Source organism: Musca autumnalis, unplaced genomic scaffold (assembly GCF_047663935.1).
Source record: "Musca autumnalis isolate F117 unplaced genomic scaffold, ASM4766393v1 scaffold_53, whole genome shotgun sequence".
Taxonomy (NCBI): Eukaryota; Metazoa; Arthropoda; class Insecta; order Diptera; family Muscidae; genus Musca; species Musca autumnalis.
In genome coordinates this window covers 130,596-150,095 of record NW_027412122.1, presented here as the reverse complement: position 1 = coordinate 150,095, position 19,500 = coordinate 130,596, and the positions used below count along the sequence as shown (strand labels likewise).

Here is a 19,500-nt window from a genome sequence, read left to right as displayed (position 1 = left end):
GAGCTGGTATCCTGAAATTTGAAATTGAGATTATTGTTGGAGCATAGGATTGGGGAAATTTTGGAAATTCGTATTTATGTGTACGAATAGTACTAAATGGTACTAAATTTATTACAATTTGGATTTGGGTGAACGGATAGAACTGGAATCCTGAATTTTAAGTATTTTAATTTTATTTATTTTAATTTAAAGTATGAATTGTAGTAAACGGAAAGAGTTAGAATTTGAAACCCGTTCGCGGTAGGCTATAGAGTAGAATTTGGATTTGGGTGACGGATAGTGTTTGAGTCCTGAAATTTGAAATTAGGATAACTATTGGAGTGTAGGACTGAGGTAGTAAGGGTACGAAAATTACTAAGTGGTACTACCTGTGATACAATTTGGAATCCTGGAATTCGGTCAGACTGCTGTTGGAGTATAAGATTGAGATGGAAGTAGTTTTTGAAATTCGTACTTATGGGTACGAAATGTACCAAATGGTACAACTTGGATTTGAGTGCACGGATAGCGCTGGAATCCTGTTATTTGGAATTATGGTTACTGTTTAAGTGAAGGATTAAGGCTGTTTTGGAAAATCGAATTGTACAGAATTTGGTACAATTTGTTTTTGTGTAAAGGGGTTTTTGGAAATTCGTCGTAGAAAGGTACGAAAAGTGCTAAATTGTACTAAATATGGAATACATTTTATTAGGCAAACGCGAAGAGCTAGAATTCTGAAATTTTGAACGAGTGGTCATTGGTGGAGAGTTAGGAAGATGTACCAAAGGGTATTTAGAAACTCGACCTATAAGTGTACGAAAAGTACTAAAAGTTTCTAAATTTGGTACCAATTGCATATTTTTAATGGATAAAGCTAGAATCTTCAAATTTGGTATGGGAATCAAGGTTGGGAAATGGCGTTGAAATAAGGATATGGTTTTGGAAATTCGTTTTTATGATTACGAGCAGTAATAAATTTGGATTTCGGTGAACGGATAGAGATGGAATCCTAAAGTTTTGAATTAAGATTACTGTAGGGGTGTAGGATTGAGATAGTTTTGGAAATTCGTACCCTTGGGTACGAAAAGTACTAAATGGTACTAAATTTGGTACAATTTGGATTTGGATGAACGGAACTAAGATTACTGCCGGACAGTAGAATTGAGGTAGTTTGGAAATTCGTACTTATGGGTACGAAAACCACTAAATTTGGTACAATTTGAATTTTAGTAAACGGATAGTGTTGGAATTAAGATTACTGTAGGAGTGTAGTATTGAGGAAATTTTGAAAAGTCGTACGTATGGATACGAGAAGTACTAAATATGGTACAATATAGATTTGGGTGAACGTTTAGACCTGGAATCCTGAAAATTTTGTTTGGGAATGAAATGGTACTAAATTTGATACAATTTGGATTCTGGTGAATTAATAGAGCTGGAATCCTGAAATTTGGAATTAGGATTACAGTCGAAGAGTAGGATTCAGGTTGTTTTGAAAAAGCAAACTTATGGTACTAAATTTAATACAATTTGTATGTAGGTGAACGGATAGCGGTGTAATCCTGCAATTTGAAAGTATGATTATTGTAGCCCTGTTGCGTTGAGGAAGTTTTGAAAATTGGTACGAAAATTCTAAATTGTTCTAAATTTTGTACAATTTTAATTTGGTTTAACGGATAGAGTTTGAATCCTGAAATTTGGAAATAAGATTACTACTAAAGTGATGGATTGAGGTAGTTTTGGAAAATCTTACTTATAGATACGAAGAGTTTGACTTGATGCTAAGTTTGGTACAATTTGGAATTGGACGAACGGATACAGCTGGAATCTTGAGATTTGGAAATACTGTAATTATTATGGAATTTACTGTAATTATTTTGTATTAATGTCTGTGTATGGATGAGATATATCGTCGAAATACGTACCATAAGTATACGAAAATTATTTAATGGTACTCAATTTGTTTTTGGGTGTAGGGACAGTGCTGGAATTTTTATTTTTTGGAGTTAGGGTGTGTATTGGTGTGCAACGTTGATCTCGCTGTTAATGTGAGATACGGCTGATCTTTTTGAAAATCGATCTTTTCGAAATCGATCTTTTCGAAAATCGAAAAAAGGGTACGTACAGTACTAAGATAAAAATAAATATTGATTAAAATTGGTATTAGTGCGACCAAATTTTCAGTGTTTGTCATTTCCATATTATATATTGTTTATTTGTTTTTTATATGCTTTCCGCATACGAAGTAGCGGGCATTTTGCTAGTAATTCTATATTTTATTAAATTTACTGACTTTTTGCAATGTTTATAAATTTCATTTCTTTGCTCCTTGTATGCATAATCGGGTATGTTCTGGAATTCACCGTGTATCCATTTCACATCACACATGCACTTCACCTGTAAAAGCAATTGATGTTCTGTATCTCACGTGAAAAGAGCTTTCATAAGTTCACTGACTTTTTGCAATGTTTATAAATTTCATTTCAAATATTATGCATACAAGAAGTAAGTATGCATAATATTTGACCTAGTTATACTTTATGCATGTCATCATTTATGTTAAGAAAATATTGCTATAAAAGAATGAAATCAATAAAGAAAATCAGTCGTCTTTTAGTACTACAACCAACCATTTGTTCTTAATTATTAGTGGACGGTTTCCTTCAAGTTATGTGCTTGTAAGGATCAATTAAAAGTGGATCCTAAGTGCCAATTCAAGTTTATGTGCTTGAATGGACTAACACTATATCCTAGTTAGATTAACAGATATTTTTCAAATACTATAAATACCGTAGGTGGAACAACTGGAATTGTGTGTTTTATGGCTGCATATGCATAGCAAAAACATAATAAAAAATTGGAAAATAAAGGATGTATGAAACTATATTTATATTAACATAATTAATTAATAAGATTGTCTAGTAATTGTTTCCAAACCAAGAAAACTAATCTTTTTGTACTAATTTATGAATAATAAAATATCGGAGTTTGCCCAAAAATTAGTTGGTCGACTTATTTAAGACAAGATTGAATGGTACAAAATAGGGATACGTAAAATCGATTTCGGTTAATCGATTATTAACGGTAAAATTTCCAAAAGTCGTAGTCGACTATTGACTGTGCGAAAACCGAATAATCGATTATTCTTCATCGACTTTCGGAAGACGAAGTCGACTAGTCAACCATTAGTCGTAGTCTATTATTCGTAGTCGGCTATTAATCGTGGTCGACTATTAGTCGTAGTTGACTATTGGGTGTGCTAAAGCCGCATAATTGACGGTACTTTTTTATACCCTCCACTATAGTATGGAGGGTATATTAAGTTTGTTTTTCCGTTAGTAACGCATTGAAATACTCATTTGCGACCCTATAAAGTATATATATTCTTGATTAGGGTAAAATTCTGAGTCGATCTGTCCACGTCAGTCCGTCCGCCTGTGTTAATCACTCTAGCATCCACAAAAATGGAGATAGGACGCTGAAATTTTGGGAAAACGCGTCCTTTTTTTGCAGGTCAAGTTCGATGATGGGCTATATCGGTCCACGTTTTGGTATAGCCCCCATATAACGGTACCCCCCGATTTACGGTATTTTTACGTTTTAAGCTACATTTTCAGACCGATTTAGCTATAATTTGACATTTAGGGTTCCTAAGTGTCAACCTATATATATAAATGAGCTTGGTGATAAGTGACTGACTGACTGACTCATCATCAACACCCAGCCAAAGCGGCAAAAGCTAGGAGCTTGAAATTTTACCAGTGGGTCACTGTTGATGCAAATGTGCGAGATAAGGCCGGGTTTTAGAAAATTCGTCCTGGAACCACAAAAAATAACAACAACAAAAATCCTTATTTTTCATTATTATTACGTACCCAGCAAAATTTGAGGGAAGGGGTTCCATGCGATGACGTGATTTCATGGCATCTTTTGCATTGGTTCAAACGAAGTCATGAAAGATCCGATCTTTTCATTAGTATTTGAACAAATGCAAAGGAAGTCGTGAAAGATCCGATCTTTTCCTCAGCATTTGAACCCATGCAAAGGAAGTCGTGAAAGATCCGATCTTTTCACCAGCATTTGAACCCATTCTATCGATCCAATAGAGATGAATATTGTGTTTTTATTTATACACATTTTTCTAAATATATAAGATTAATTATTTACAATAGGCTTCATGTTGTCGGAGACTCGAAATCACAAACAACGTTTTTAAAACTCTCGTCGTAATGATAATGTCATTGCAAAGAGTTGGTAAAAATTACATGCCAAAGTATTGGTGGAAATGACATGCCAAATCATTGGTGAAAATGACATGTCAAGGCATTAGTGTGAATGACATGCTTTGGATCCAAAAATGAATAGCATCTTTTGGGGTCCACGCTCATACAAAATTCATCGATGAAGATGCTAAAAAGATGACATGCCGGATCACTTTTACCCATGATTGAATGACATCTTTGGCATCGAACATTTTGCTGGGTACTTATTCACTTAGTTGGCCCTCTGTAAGACATGTGTAAAATTAACAATGCTATAACTTCTTAATACCGTAAAAATCCCACATAATTTCAAATTTTGTAGTTTACTTCTAGGCGCACTTATTTTATCGTAAACCACTAGATGATAGAAAGATAAAGACAAACCGATTTTGTTTTCACATAACAGGTGTCGCACAAAAGATTTTCATTCGTTAAAGTCCAGTTAGAAAAAATGATTACAAACGATGCAATTGTAAAAATTTTGATTTTCAATTTAAAATTAAAACAAAAATTCTTTCAATAAATAATGTTGGGTTTGGTTTGTTGAACAAATGAGTTGCTGTTGAAGACAACATTAGGGGAATAAATTCAGAAATCGGCCAGAAATAACAACAGCTAAAAACTGTATGGACTTGACTTTTTGGTAATAACTAAATGTTTGCAAATCAACGGAAGTGCAATAAAATGGTGCATATTACAACGATATATTTGCAATTAAGAATTTTATCGTATATGGAGATGTACAGTCATAACTATTCAATTTTCAAAATCTGTAATTTGAAGAAATGGCTAAATAATTAATGAAATCAATAATAGGTCCCAAACCAGAGACAAAAGATTATTTCTGTAATTGAAAACGATTTTCGAGTATGTGTGTTACATGAAAAAGGCAGAAAAGTATTACATAACAAGTATTCATCACGAAGGGTTAGGAAAAAAGTTCTCTCCCCGCAAAATATAAAGCAACGAATCAGATTTGAAGAGAAGATTTCAAGCCCGTTAAAGTACTTTGATGACGTTATATTTTCTGATAAGATGAAAATTATGTTGCACTATTACGAAGGAACCCAAAAAAAAAAAAAAATGGCGCAACCCTCTCACAGTCCTGGAAAATAAAAATGCAATACTTATTGTAAAGTTCGGAGAACTGTAAGTTATGGTAAGGGAATAGACAAATGAAGTGTTTAGACAAAGGATTACTCATGTTGAGTGCTGTCAACAGACTCAAACCAAAATACTCAACATTTTCGAAGTCGATTTTTGAAAAAATTGCAAGATTTTCTTTTACATGTGAGGATGTCGATTCCGTAAAAACTAACACCATACAGTTTTTGTTAGAACAAGATGTTTTTAAAAATTGTGTTTTTAATTGAGTTGTTCTGTAAACGAACTCGATGTTAAAAAATGAATCGTATAGACAAAGGATTACTCATACGATTTGTTCCTAGGTTTTACCATTTTTGAGAGAAGTTCAGGTCACAGTTTTATGTTTTTTGTTAGGTTTTCGCGAGTTTGCTTGAAAACGGCATGTATTGTCAAAATGGGACTAAAAAATCTTATAGCTGTGAAAATTTCGTAATTTTTTCCTAGGTTGTACAATTTTTGCGATATATAAGTTAAAGTAGGGAAATTGCAGTCATGACATTGTTTCATATGGAGACGATACAGTCAGTAAATTGTCCTAATCTGAACATCTATATGTTAAAAATGGTAAAACCTACAAAAATATCATAAAGGACAATTTTGTAGAGAATTTTCGATGCTACAACAATTTCTTTATTCCATTTTGATAGGGCGTGAAAACCTAAAAACCCCCAAAAAATGTGAACTTTGACCGTGATTTATTTAAAAAGCGCTCAGGCGATTTTTTATTCCCAGGTGTGAGCTACTTTCGTGTAATGTAGGTTCAAGAGCACCGCACCATGTTATATGCTGTTAACCGAACCAAACAAAAATACCCAACGTTTTTCGAAGGCGATTTAAAAAAAATGCAATATTTTCATTTATACATTTATCTGAGGATGTAGATTTCGTCAAAAACTAACCACATACAGTTTTTGTTTGAACAAAATCTGATTACAATTGTATTTTTAATTCAGTTGTTCTGTCAACAAACTCAATGTTAATAAAATTGGTGAGAGCAGTCCTTTGTCTATACAATCCGTTTTTCTGTGGCATGGGATTGTATATTAAGCAAGGGCTTTGGTAAAATACGGAAACATTGAAAAATTATTTAATCGACAATGTCAAAATTGGGGTTTTGGACACTGAAAATTATAAATTATAATATAAACTCTACCAATACAAGACAGCCTAGACAGACGTAAATCTTATTTACGTAGGACTTGGTTGTTATACAACTACAACGAAGACATCGACACTAAAGTCCAAATATTAACCCCATTGAAAATTTATGGGTTCATCTGAAGACAGAAGTCGGGAATAAGACAGCCCACTAATATGAGAGACTTAATAAAGATCAATGGCACAAATACCAATAAAATATGACATTTCGAATTGTATTTTTTAAATCCCAGGAGTTTACATGCTGTAATTAATGCCCAATGATGATATGTTTAAGACATTGTGATTGTTTGCACTTATTTTTAACCGTTTTTAATGAAATACAGCTTAGTTGGAAAGTACTAAATGGAACTAAATTTTGTATAATGGGTATTTGGGTGAACGGATAGCTCTGGAATCTCGAAATTTGGAACTGAGATTACTGGTGGAGTTTAGTATTGTGGAAGTTTTGGAAATTCGTACATAGGGTACGAAAGATACTAAATAGCACTAAATTTGGTACAGTTTCGATTTGGGTGAACGGATAGAGTTTGATTCCTCAAATTTGGACTGAGGATCACTGATGAAGAGTAAGAAATATGCACCAAAGGGTTTTTGGAAACTTAAGTGTACGAAAAGTACTAAATGGTACTAAATTTAGTACAATTTGGATTTGGGTGAACGGATAGAGCTGGATTCCTGAAATTTGGAATTGATATTACTGTTGGAGTGTAGGACTGGGGAAGTTTTGGAAATTCTTACTTATGTTAATGAGAAGTACTAAATTTGGGACAATGGGGATTTGGGTGAACGGATATAGTTGGAATCTCGAAATTTGGAATTGAGATTACTGGTGGGGTGTAGAATTGAGGTAGTTTTGAAAATTCGTACTTATGGGTACGAAAAGTACTAAATGGTACTAAATTTAGTGCAATTTGGATTTGGGTGAACGTATGTATGTAGCTGGAAACCTGAAATTTGGAATTAAGATTACTGTGAAGTGTAGGACTGAGATATGAGGGTGGTTTTGGAAAGTCGTACTTATGTGTTCGAAAAGTACTAAATTTGGTACAATAGGGATTCGAGTGAACGGACAGAGCTGGTATCCTGAAATTTGAAATTGAGATTATTGTTGGAGCATAGGATTGGGGAAATTTTGGAAATTCGTATTTATGTGTACGAATAGTACTAAATGGTACTAAATTTATTACAATTTGGATTTGGGTGAACGGATAGAACTGGAATCCTGAATTTTAAGTATTTTAATTTTATTTATTTTAATTTAAAGTATGAATTGTAGTAAACGGAAAGAGTTAGAATTTGAAACCCGTTCGCGGTAGGCTATAGAGTAGAATTTGGATTTGGGTGACGGATAGTGTTTGAGTCCTGAAATTTGAAATTAGGATAACTATTGGAGTGTAGGACTGAGGTAGTAAGGGTACGAAAATTACTAAGTGGTACTACCTGTGATACAATTTGGAATCCTGGAATTCGGTCAGACTGCTGTTGGAGTATAAGATTGAGATGGAAGTAGTTTTTGAAATTCGTACTTATGGGTACGAAATGTACCAAATGGTACAACTTGGATTTGAGTGCACGGATAGCGCTGGAATCCTGTTATTTGGAATTATGGTTACTGTTTAAGTGAAGGATTAAGGCTGTTTTGGAAAATCGAATTGTACAGAATTTGGTACAATTTGTTTTTGTGTAAAGGGGTTTTTGGAAATTCGTCGTAGAAAGGTACGAAAAGTGCTAAATTGTACTAAATATGGAATACATTTTATTAGGCAAACGCGAAGAGCTAGAATTCTGAAATTTTGAACGAGTGGTCATTGGTGGAGAGTTAGGAAGATGTACCAAAGGGTATTTAGAAACTCGACCTATAAGTGTACGAAAAGTACTAAAAGTTTCTAAATTTGGTACCAATTGCATATTTTTAATGGATAAAGCTAGAATCTTCAAATTTGGTATGGGAATCAAGGTTGGGAAATGGCGTTGAAATAAGGATATGGTTTTGGAAATTCGTTTTTATGATTACGAGCAGTAATAAATTTGGATTTCGGTGAACGGATAGAGATGGAATCCTAAAGTTTTGAATTAAGATTACTGTAGGGGTGTAGGATTGAGATAGTTTTGGAAATTCGTACCTTTGGGTACGAAAAGTACTAAATGGTACTAAATTTGGTACAATTTGGATTTGGATGAACGGAACTAAGATTACTGCCGGACAGTAGAATTGAGGTAGTTTGGAAATTCGTACTTATGGGTACGAAAACCACTAAATTTGGTACAATTTGAATTTTAGTAAACGGATAGTGTTGGAATTAAGATTACTGTAGGAGTGTAGTATTGAGGAAATTTTGAAAAGTCGTACGTATGGATACGAGAAGTACTAAATATGGTACAATATAGATTTGGGTGAACGTTTAGACCTGGAATCCTGAAAATTTTGTTTGGGAATGAAATGGTACTAAATTTGATACAATTTGGATTCTGGTGAATTAATAGAGCTGGAATCCTGAAATTTGGAATTAGGATTACAGTCGAAGAGTAGGATTCAGGTTGTTTTGAAAAAGCAAACTTATGGTACTAAATTTAATACAATTTGTATGTAGGTGAACGGATAGCGGTGTAATCCTGCAATTTGAAAGTATGATTATTGTAGCCCTGTTGCGTTGAGGAAGTTTTGAAAATTGGTACGAAAATTCTAAATTGTTCTAAATTTTGTACAATTTTAATTTGGTTTAACGGATAGAGTTTGAATCCTGAAATTTGGAAATAAGATTACTACTAAAGTGATGGATTGAGGTAGTTTTGGAAAATCTTACTTATAGATACGAAGAGTTTGACTTGATGCTAAGTTTGGTACAATTTGGAATTGGACGAACGGATACAGCTGGAATCTTGAGATTTGGAAATACTGTAATTATTATGGAATTTACTGTAATTATTTTGTATTAATGTCTGTGTATGGATGAGATATATCGTCGAAATACGTACCATAAGTATACGAAAATTATTTAATGGTACTCAATTTGTTTTTGGGTGTAGGGACAGTGCTGGAATTTTTATTTTTTGGAGTTAGGGTGTGTATTGGTGTGCAACGTTGATCTCGCTGTTAATGTGAGATACGGCTGATCTTTTTGAAAATCGATCTTTTCGAAATCGATCTTTTCGAAAATCGAAAAAAGGGTACGTACAGTACTAAGATAAAAATAAATATTGATTAAAATTGGTATTAGTGCGACCAAATTTTCAGTGTTTGTCATTTCCATATTATATATTGTTTATTTGTTTTTTATATGCTTTCCGCATACGAAGTAGCGGGCATTTTGCTAGTAATTCTATATTTTATTAAATTTACTGACTTTTTGCAATGTTTATAAATTTCATTTCTTTGCTCCTTGTATGCATAATCGGGTATGTTCTGGAATTCACCGTGTATCCATTTCACATCACACATGCACTTCACCTGTAAAAGCAATTGATGTTCTGTATCTCACGTGAAAAGAGCTTTCATAAGTTCACTGACTTTTTGCAATGTTTATAAATTTCATTTCAAATATTATGCATACAAGAAGTAAGTATGCATAATATTTGACCTAGTTATACTTTATGCATGTCATCATTTATGTTAAGAAAATATTGCTATAAAAGAATGAAATCAATAAAGAAAATCAGTCGTCTTTTAGTACTACAACCAACCATTTGTTCTTAATTATTAGTGGACGGTTTCCTTCAAGTTATGTGCTTGTAAGGATCAATTAAAAGTGGATCCTAAGTGCCAATTCAAGTTTATGTGCTTGAATGGACTAACACTATATCCTAGTTAGATTGACAGATATTTTTCAAATACTATAAATACCGTAGGTGGAACAACTGGAATTGTGTGTTTTATGGCTGCATATGCATAGCAAAAACATAATAAAAAATTGGAAAATAAAGGATGTATGAAACTATATTTATATTAACATAATTAATTAATAAGATTGTCTAGTAATTGTTTCCAAACCAAGAAAACTAATCTTTTTGTACTAATTTATGAATAATAAAATATCGGAGTTTGCCCAAAAATTAGTTGGTCGACTTATTTAAGACAAGATTGAATGGTACAAAATAGGGATACGTAAAATCGATTTCGGTTAATCGATTATTAACGGTAAAATTTCCAAAAGTCGTAGTCGACTATTGACTGTGCGAAAACCGAATAATCGATTATTCTTCATCGACTTTCGGAAGACGAAGTCGACTAGTCAACCATTAGTCGTAGTCTATTATTCGTAGTCGGCTATTAATCGTGGTCGACTATTAGTCGTAGTTGACTATTGGGTGTGCTAAAGCCGCATAATTGACGGTACTTTTTTATACCCTCCACTATAGTATGGAGGGTATATTAAGTTTGTTTTTCCGTTAGTAACGCATTGAAATACTCATTTGCGACCCTATAAAGTATATATATTCTTGATTAGGGTAAAATTCTGAGTCGATCTGTCCACGTCAGTCCGTCCGCCTGTGTTAATCACTCTAGCATCCACAAAAATGGAGATAGGACGCTGAAATTTTGGGAAAACGCGTCCTTTTTTTGCAGGTCAAGTTCGATGATGGGCTATATCGGTCCACGTTTTGGTATAGCCCCCATATAACGGTACCCCCCGATTTACGGTATTTTTACGTTTTAAGCTACATTTTCAGACCGATTTAGCTATAATTTGTTTCAATTTAAAATTAAAACAAAAATTCTTTCAATAAATACTGTTGGGTTTGGTTTGTTGAACAAATGAGTTGCTGTTGAAGACAACATTAGGGGAATAAATTCAGAAATCGGCCAGAAATAACAACAGCTAAAAACTGTATGGACTTGACTTTTTGGTAATAACTAAATGTTTGCAAATCAACGGAAGTGCAATAAAATGGTGCATATTACAACGATATATTTGCAATTAAGAATTTTATCGTATATGGAGATGTACAGTCATAACTATTCAATTTTCAAAATCTGTAATTTGAAGAAATGGCTAAATAATTAATGAAATCAATAATAGGTCCCAAACCAGAGACAAAAGATTATTTCTGTAACTGAAAACGATTTTCGAGTATGTGTGTTACATGAAAAAGGCAGAAAAGTATTACATAACAAGTATTCATCACGAAGGGTTAGGAAAAAAGTTCTCTCCCCGCAAAATATAAAGCAACGAATCAGATTTGAAGAGAAGATTTCAAGCCCGTTAAAGTACTTTGATGACGTTATATTTTCTGATAAGATGAAAATTATGTTGCACTATTACGAAGGAACCCAAAAAAAAAAATGGCGCAACCCTCTCACAGTCCTGGAAAATAAAAATGCAATACTTATTGTAAAGTTCGGAGAACTGTAAGTTATGGTAAGGGAATAGACAAATGAAGTGTATAGACAAAGGATTACTCATGTTGAGTGCTGTCAACAGACTCAAACCAAAATACTCAACATTTTCGAAGTCGATTTTTGAAAAAATTGCAAGATTTTCTTTTACATGTGAGGATGTCGATTCCGTAAAAACTAACACCATACAGTTTTTGTTAGAACAAGATGTTTTTAAAAATTGTGTTTTTAATTGAGTTGTTCTGTAAACGAACTCGATGTTAAAAAATGAATCGTATAGACAAAGGATTACTCATACGATTTGTTCCTAGGTTTTACCATTTTTGAGAGAAGTTCAGGTCACAGTTTTATGTTTTTTGTTAGGTTTTCGCGAGTTTGCTTGAAAACGGCATGTATTGTCAAAATGGGACTAAAAAATCTTATAGCTGTGAAAATTTCGTAATTTTTTCCTAGGTTGTACAATTTTTGCGATATATAAGTTAAAGTAGGGAAATTGCAGTCATGACATTGTTTCATATGGAGACGATACAGTCAGTAAATTGTCCTAATCTGAACATCTATATGTTAAAAATGGTAAAACCTACAAAAATATCATAAAGGACAATTTTGTAGAGAATTTTCGATGCTACAACAATTTCTTTATTCCATTTTGATAGGGCGTGAAAACCTAAAAACCCCCAAAAAATGTGAACTTTGACCGTGATTTATTTAAAAAGCGCTCAGGCGATTTTTTATTCCCAGGTGTGAGCTACTTTCGTGTAATGTAGGTTCAAGAGCACCGCATCATGTTATATGCTGTTAACCGAACCAAACAAAAATACCCAACGTTTTTCGAAGGCGATTTAAAAAAAATGCAATATTTTCATTTATACATTTATCTGAGGATGTAGATTTCGTCAAAAACTAACCACATACAGTTTTTGTTTGAACAAAATCTGATTACAATTGTATTTTTAATTCAGTTGTTCTGTCAACAAACTCAATGTTAATAAAATTGGTGAGAGCAGTCCTTTGTCTATACAATCCGTTTTTCTGTGGCATGGGATTGTATATTAAGCAAGGGCTTTGGTAAAATACGGAAACATTGAAAAATTATTTAATCGACAATGTCAAAATTGGGGTTTTGGACACTGAAAATTATAAATTATAATATAAACTCTACCAATACAAGACAGCCTAGACAGACGTAAATCTTATTTACGTAGGACTTGGTTGTTATACAACTACAACGAAGACATCGACACTAAAGTCCAAATATTAACCCCATTGAAAATTTATGGGTTCATCTGAAGACAGAAGTCGGGAATAAGACAGCCCACTAATATGAGAGACTTAATAAAGATCAATGGCACAAATACCAATAAAATATGACATTTCGAATTGTATTTTTTAAATCCCAGGAGTTTACATGCTGTAATTAATGCCCAATGATGATATGTTTAAGACATTGTGATTGTTTGCACTTATTTTTAACCGTTTTTAATGAAATACAGCTTAGTGTAGTACAATTCAACTGTTTTGCCCCTCCGAGGAACATTGAAGTGACGGTTGAGCTAAGTACTTTCATTACTAAAGGGATTTAGTTATGCCATATTCGATGTAGCGTAGGGTACCAAATGTTTTAACAATAGTTGTTGAGAATATAGTTTTAAAAATACTACGGCCCACATTTTTTAAAACAGATTTTTGCCGTTGATAGCTTCTAGCTACATCAATAAAGCAAAATGAACACAAATCGATTAATCGATTTATGTAGTTCTATTTGAAAACCACAGGTATGATTTTTAGAAAGAATATGTGGTAATACCTTAAACTGTCGTACTTTACTGGTTAAAGAATTTGTAAATAGGAACGGGTGAAACTATACTCTGCATTTTAATTTCTTAATTTATTATCCTCCTTTATATTCGTGTGAATTCTCCGCTAACGAAGTAGCGGGCACTTGCTAGTCTATTATATATTTGAGCTTGGTGATAAGTGACTGACTGACTGACTCATCATCAACGCCCAGCCAAAACGGCTAAAGCTATGAGCTTGAAATTTTACCAGTAGGTCACTGTTGGTGCAAATGTGCGAGATAAGGCCGGGTTTTAGAAAATTCGTCCTGGAACCACAAAAAATATCAACAACAAAAATCCTTATATTTTGCTATTATATACCGTAAAATATTATATACCGTAAATTATCACAAATAATTTCAAATTTTGTAGTTTACTTCTAGGCGCAGGTTTTATCGTATCATTTTATCGTAAACCACTAAATTATAAAACCACATTAGAAGTTTTTCTTCCGTTTCAACAGATGTCGCAATTGTATAGTATTAACGTAATGTAAGCAGTAAAAACCAACAGATCCAGATTTGCGTGTCTGGAGTAATTCTGTTTTCACTTAACAAATGTCGCACAACAGATTTTCTTTTTTAAACAAAAAAAATATTACCAACGAATTTGGAAAATTTAATTTTTAATTTAAGATTAAAACAAAATTTAGTTCAATAATGTTAAGTTTTTTACTGTTTAAAATATCATTAAGGCAATAAAATCAGAAATCGGCCAGAAATAACAACAACAAAAACTGTATGTACTTGATTTCTTGGCCTTGGTCTAAATGTTTGCAAATCAGTTAAAGTGCAATAAAATTCTGAATATTCCCACGATTTCTTTGCAATTAAGAATTTTTATGGCGTTCTTGGTATATAGAAATGTAGAGTCTATAACTTTTCGTCACCAAATAATTTAGGAAATCAATAATAGACCACAAACCAGAATCAAATTTTGGTTTTGTAATTGAAAACGATTTTGGAATATGTGCGTTACGTGAAAAAGTCAGAAAAGCATTATTACGAAGGGATAGGAAAAACCACTGCTCTCCCCGTAAAATATAGAGAAACGAATTTTCTACAGAAAAGATTTCAAGCCCTTTAAAGTACTTTGATGACGTTATATTTTCTAATGAGACGAACATTATGTTGTATTATTACGAGGGGACACAAAAAGTATGGCGCAACCATCTTACAACCCTGGAAAATAAAAATGTAATACATACTGAAAACTTCGGTAACAGCAAAAATGAGTTACAGAATCCTGTAGTATCGGTAGCATAGACAATAATGTCATGTGGATATCAAATATGAAAATATAATAAAAATTACTTTTTACGGAGTTCGAGAACAATTCAGACGTGTTTTATTTATAACTACGGACTATTATATTGGCGACGAGGAGAAAATCAGATTGAGAAAGAATCAGGATCAAATAAATAAGCATTACTTGCAAAAGTTGAAACGGTTTTGAATCATTTAAAATGGACATGGATAATATAGGTAAGATGTATGATAAATGTCTTATTTGTACGAATCGTCTCAATCTTCCTTGTGTTAAAAGATCGATTATCCGACAATGCTTCGGGGAGAAATAGGGATTGTGAACATTTCAATTCTATCTCAGACTGAATTTCCACATTCAGTTAAAATTCATAAATGTAGTGACATATTTTGATTGTTTCTCTTAATTATTTTTTTTTCTTTTCTTTTACATGTACACAATATCGAAATGAACCATGAGTTTGGAATATTTACTTCTGTTTATGGAAGTTCAAACGATGGTATGGTTACTTATACATAGTGCAGGAATTTTTAATTTTGGAAAATGCGATGATTAGAATCAGCTCCCAGTTGCTAATGTGAGGATTAAATTCGTTTCACATTCGGTTAAGATGATGATGTATTGCTAATGCGATGATTAAATTCGGTTCGCAATTGATTAAATTCGGAATACATATGGAGCAATATGAAGTATTTTGCTGGTGCGATGATTAAATTCGGTTCGCAATTGATTAAATTCGGAATACATATGGAGCAATACGAATTATTTTGCTGTTGCGATGATTAAATTCGGTTCGCAATTGATTAAATTCAGAAGAGAGCAAAATATGGAAAAGTAGAATCATTTATTGAAGTCAAGATGCAATGTGTATAAGCAACCCGGAACTTGGGAAGCGAAATGAAGATGTGACGATTCAAGAAGATGGTAACTGCGCAATTAAATGGAGTAGTTGGTTGCGTGGATTGAGCACTTTGCATCTGCAAATCGAATAACAGATAGTGGCGAAAAGTACAGTTGGTTGTTACATTATGCTGGCACAAAAGTGCAGGATGTGTTCTTCAATTTGCCGCACACAGAGGATTATGTCAAACGCGGGCCACTGATTGGTGGATTTATTCCTCATTTAAACAAATATGATGATGCGGTAATGAAATTACAGATTTTCTTTGCACCGAAACGAAATGCAACATATGAACTACACATCTTCCGAAAAATGAAACAAGAACCAAACGAGAGAATTGAGCTGTTTGCAATGCGTCTTCGTACACAGGCCGAAAGATGTAATTTTGGAAATTAAATTGAGAGCAACATTAAGGACCAAATCACCGAGGCATGTACATCTGATCAGCTTCGGCGTAAGATTCTTGAACATGGTGATGACAGTTTGGATGAAATTTTTAAAAAGGCAAAGATTATAGAAGCAGTATCGGAACAGCAAAAGTCGTTTGTAACATCCAAGTCAGTTTATGGTCACAGTAATTCGACAATCAGGATATGCGTAAACTACAATTCCGAAGTAACCAAAACAATCGATTCGAATGTTATCGGTGTGGAATAAAGGGTCATAAGGCTAATGACAATCGCTGCCAGCGAAGGGTAAAGAATGTTCGAAGTGTGGTGGAAAAAATCATTTTGCCCGGAAATGTATGACAACGAACATTCGGAAGCGCAAGATAAATGAGCATTACGATGAAAACCATTCACGCTATAAGTCATTAAACAGAGGGACAGGTAACCACGAAACGGAAGGGGTGCAGATGGTTTCTTCTATGGATAATTATGATGATAATGCTGATGATGCATTAGTACACCCGACAATTCAAACGAAATACGATGTCAAATTGGTGGTGTTGAGACCACGGCTATCATTGACTCGGGATAAAAATACAATGTGGTGGATCGAGAAAATTGGATGGATTTGAAAAGCAAAAATGTAAATGTAATCAGTCGCCAGAAACAAACTGATAAGACTCACGGCATATGGTGGAAAACTGTTGAAGCTTATGGGAGTTTTCAAAGCGATGGTTCAGATAGATGGTAGAAGCACTATAGCAGATTTTTATGTCGTTGATGAGAAGGGGCAAACAGAGAAGGAACCCCTTGCTTTGGTATGGGCAGTAGAAAGATTCCATTACTACGTTTATGGAAAGCTATTTGAACTAGTCACCGACCACAAACCACTGGAGACAATCTTCGCACCGAGATCGAAGCCATGTGCACGGATCGAACGACGGGTATTGAGATTACAATCATACCGATACAAGGTAATCTACCGGCCTTGTAAGTCAAATATAGCCGATCCACTATCGCGACTGGCCGTTGGTTCAATAGCAAACATTGAAATTTATTTATTATGTCAATTGGCTGCTATCGCATGTAACTCAAAGGCGATGAAGCTTCAGGAAATAGTACAAGCGTCTGATAACGACCATGAAATTCAAGCAGTAAGAAATGCAATTATGAATCAAGAATGGGTTGGTGCTGCTGAATCATACAAAGTATATGAAACAGAATTGAGTTTTGCAGATCGTATACTATTAAGAGGCACACGTATTGTCATTCCATCGGACTTGCGGAGTCGTGTACTAGATTTGGCCCATGAAGGACATCCAGGTATGACGGTAATGAAAAGACGTCTACGAGCAAAAGTATGGTGGCCTAGAATCGATCAAAATGTTGAGGCCATGGTAAAAAGGTGTCAAGGTTGTACCCTCGTTAGTATACCGTCTAATCCAGAACCGATACGCAGAACCGAATTACCATCAGAACCGTGGCAGCACCTAGCGGTGGATTTTTGTGGACCATTGCCTTCGGGTCACCACCTATTTGTCATCGTTGATTACTACAGTCGTTTCATGGAGGTCGAGATAATGACAAAGATCGATACAATGGAAACCATAAATCGATTGGAAATCATTTTTGCGCGATTTGGATTTCCAGTATCCATTACGGCAGATAATGGACCCCAGTTTGGCGCTGAGTTTCGAAATTACTGCGAAATAAACAACATAAATTGATAAACACGACACCATACTGGCCCCGGCAAAATGGTGAGGTTGAGCGGCAAAATCGGTCACTATTGAAGGTTCTGAAAATAAGTCAAGCAACAAAAAGCAACTGGAAAGCAGAATTGTTGAAATATTTGTTGATGTATCGATCAACACCACACTCAACAACATTGAAGTCGCTAGCCGAATTGATGTTCAATCGGAAGATAAGAGATAAGCTTCCAACTATAACACAGCCATTGGAAATCGACGAAGAGCTGCATGATCGTGACAAAGAACAAAAAGAAAAAGGAAAGGTATATGCAGATTCCAAGAGAAATGCTAAGCATATCGATATAAAAGAAGGGGACATGGTCATATTAAAACGGCAGGTTGTGGTGAATAAATTAGACTCACCATTTGAGCCAAACATACACAAAGTATTGAAAAGGAGTGGTTCTGAAGCTTTGGTTGAATCGACGGAAAATGGAAGAAGGAAGCGACGGAACGTTGCACATCTTAAACGAATTTCAATTGACGACAGTATAAATGAATCATCGTTCAATCCACTTGTGAACGAAGGAAATAAATCAAAGCCTTGTGCCCGAACCACGGGCAATCAATCTCCTTCGATCGTATTGCCAACGGGGGACTTGCGATCGCCGCAACAGGGGCGACTATTGCCAGCCAAACGCAGATGTCAAAAGCCAATACGATTCCAGGAGTATCGAATGTAATCAGAATAATTTGTTTATATTAAATTTGAAAAAAAAATAAAATAAAAAAAATAGTATCTGTAGTATCGGTAGCATAGACAATAATGTCATGTGGATATCAAATATGAAAATATAATAAAAATTACTTTTTACGGAGTTCGAGAACAATTCAGACGTGTTTTATTTATAACTACGGACTATTACAAATCCCAGTACAGGTTTGTGTACCCTCAAATTACTCGACTTCGAAAATAATTAATACAGTTTTCTAAAAAATGAATTTATATTTTGTATATGATTAAATTCTTAATAATACTACACAAATATAAACAAAAATACATCATAAGACCTCTGCCGCCCTATTAACTATTTGACAATATAGCTTCGTTCCAGAACTTTTTTAATGGCAAAAGTTGCAAAAGAGAAAAGTGTCAAAATCGTTCTCTCGGCACACATTTGCTACAAAAGTACAGGAATGAAAAATTGTGTAGAAATATTGATACAAACCAAATATGTCAAAAACTTTTAAAAAAATAGTATACGTACAAAATAAATAAGGACAAAAAAATTTTAAATTGTCGAAAAAAAACTAAAATAGATATAAACATCGAAAAATTAACAAAAATACAGGCTCAATGGAATATTTAGTCGGTAAGTACAGATTCATTTGTATTAACGGTTAATTTGTAATTTTATTTAAATGTTTTCAGAAGACATAATTGAATACGTGGTCCAGGAGGAATACATGGATCCTACCGACACTGCCAGCACAGGAAAGCAATGTTGTTAATGCTTACGCTCTTGGAAGAA

The 19,500-nt window shown here is 33.9% G+C and overlaps 1 long non-coding RNA gene across 20 annotated transcripts in view; it reads left to right on the top strand.

Moving 5' to 3' along the window:
- The window catches only part of LOC141388094 (uncharacterized), an 81,137-nt gene extending 62,852 nt beyond the window's left edge, over positions 1-18,285 (top strand). For all 20 annotated transcript variants that reach the window (XR_012408707.1, XR_012408708.1, XR_012408710.1 and 17 more), the window contains one exon: positions 15,447-18,285. This is a non-coding gene — a long non-coding RNA (uncharacterized lncRNA). The remainder of the gene's footprint in view (positions 1-15,446) is intronic.
- Positions 18,286-19,500: the final 1,215 nt, after the last annotated feature.